Genomic DNA, 2,628 nt, shown 5'->3' on the forward strand with positions numbered 1-2,628 from the left:
TGACTCCTATCCAGCTTCTCGTCCACTGTAATCCCTAGGTCCTTTTCTGCAGAACTGCTGCCAAGCCATTCAGTCCCTAGTCTGTAGCGGTGCATTGGATTCTTCCGTCCTAAGTGCAGGACTCTGCACTTGTCCTTGTTGAACCCCATCAGATTTCTTTTGGCCCAATCCTCCAATTTGTCTAGGTCCCTCTGTATCCTATCTCTACCCTCCAGTGTATCTACCATTCCTCCCAGTTTAGTGTCATCTGCAAACTTGCTGAGGGTGCAATGCACACCATCCTCCAGATCATTTATGAAGATATTGAACAAAACCAGCCCCAGGACCGACCCTTGGGGCACTCCACTTGATACTGGCTGCCAACTAGACATGGAGCCATTGATCACTACCCGTTGAGCCCGACAATCTAGCCAGCTTTCTATCCACCTTATGGTCCATTCATCCAGCCCATATTTCTTTAACTTGCTGGCAAGAATACTGTGGGAGACCGTGTCAAAAGCTTTGCTACAGTCAAGGAAGAACACGTGCACTGCTTTCCCTTCATCCCTTCATCCAAAATAAGCTTATTAACTACAGAGATTTTTTTTTAAGTGATTATATGTGGTAGTTACCTTTAAAGTAAAACATAAACACGCATTCTAAATCCTCAACTTTTAGACTAAGCAAGTGTTGAATCAAACAGCTTTTCTCACTCCACTGGACGTTGCAGGTAGGTGACAGTTCTTAATGCATGGGCTGAATTTCCTTCTCGGCCTGGGAGCAGTCTCCTCAGTTCAAGTCTTTGTCTTGCAGCATTCTTGTTGCCTTCAGCATAGGTGGGAGAGGAGAACGATGTTCTCAGGCTGCCACTGTTCCTTATTTTATACTCTCAATCCCTGCTCCTGGAGAGATACTGGCCCAGGCATGTCCTGGTGGGCCTCCCTGAGTCACACAGTTGAGCAATAAAAGTCTCTTGTAGATCTCTTGTTTATAGTCCCCCTGCTGGCTAATGGTTGTTTAACACCTGCCTCGGGGCGGGTCACCTTCTTCCCACCCATGTCCCTTTTCCCATCTCTCTCTCTACTCCCCCATCCTGGTGGCTTTGTCTAGTGCCTGGCCTGCCTATGCACTCAAAGCACAGAGCAGGCTCCCCCTCCTTGGGGTAGGAAGGGTGGCCTACCGGCTAAGTCAAATAGCCAAAGCTCCGCGGACCAGCTGAGCGGCGGCGGACCAGCTGAGCAGCAGGGAACAGCAGAGCAGCACACAGCAGGAGTTTGCCTGGGAGTTCGCCTGGGGTGAGCCCAGTGAGGCTTACATCTTGCCAGCTTCTCTGAGGAAGCTCATAGTAGGAAGGTGATATGGATGGGGGGTGTTCAGCTATTGTGACCTGCACTGGATGTGCCATGTTTGTCTTTCTTCCACAGGACAGAAGCGACTTTGTACAAAGTGCAAGCTAGTCTCCATATTGGAAGAGAAGATTGAAGGTCTGGAGCAACAGATATCGACCCTGCGTTGTATACGAGAAACGGAGGATTTCCTGGACAAAAGTCAGGCTATGCTTCTACGGGCACAAAGCTCTAAAGATATAGAGCAGGTTGCACAGAGGAGCCAAGAGGCCAGTGAAGAAGCTTGGCAACATGTGACCTCCAGAAGAAGAAGGGGGAATGTCCGGGTTCCAGCAACACGGACATAGGTAACTAACCGTTTTCATGCTCTCTCCACAGGTACCGTTGCGGAGAGTGGACCAGATGATATGTCTGGGGGGAGAAAGCAGAAGGAGACTCCGCTGGTTGGAAGGCATGAGATGCACTGTCCTGAGATGTTTCAGAGTAGCAGCCGTGTTAGTCTGTATTCGCAAAAAGAAAAGGAGGACTTGTGGCACCTTAGAGACTAACCAATTTATTAGAGCATAAGCTTTCGTGAGCTACAGCTCACTTCCTCAGATGCGACCACCACTCCCAAGAGAAGGAGACGGGTGGTGGTGGTCGGGGACTCTCTCCTCAGGGGGACTGAGTCATCTATCTGTCTCCCTGACCGGGAAAACAGAGACGTCTGCTGCTTGCCAGGGGCTAAGATTCGCGATGTGATGGAGAGACTGCCAAGACTCATCAAGCCCTCGGATCGCTACCCCTTCCTGCTTCTTCACGTGGGCACCAATGATACTGCCAAGAATGACCTTGAGCAGATCACTGCAGACTACGTGGCTCTGGGAAGGAGGATAAAGGAGTTTGAGGCGCAAGTGGTCTTCTTGTCCATCCTCCCCGTGGAAGGAAAAGGCCGGGGTAGGGACCGTCGAATCATGGAAGACAACGAATGGCTACGCAGGTGGTGTCGGAGAGAAGGCTTTGGATTCTTTGACCATGGGATGGTGTTCCAAGAAGGAGGAGTGCTAGGCAGAGACGGGCTCCACCTAACGAAGAGAGGGAAGAGCATCTTTGCGAGCAGGCTGGCTAACCTAGTGAGGAGGGCTTTAAACTAGGTTCACCGGGGGAAGGAGACCAAAGCCCTGAGGTAAGTGGAAAAGCAGGATACCGGGAGGAAGCACAGGCAGGAACATCTGTGAGGGGAGGGCTCCTACCTCATACTGAGAATGAGGGGCGATCAGCAGGTTATTTCAAGTGCCTATATACAAATGCACAAAGCCTTGGA

This window comes from Lepidochelys kempii, chromosome 5 (assembly GCF_965140285.1).
Source record: "Lepidochelys kempii isolate rLepKem1 chromosome 5, rLepKem1.hap1, whole genome shotgun sequence".
Taxonomy (NCBI): Eukaryota; Metazoa; Chordata; order Testudines; family Cheloniidae; genus Lepidochelys; species Lepidochelys kempii.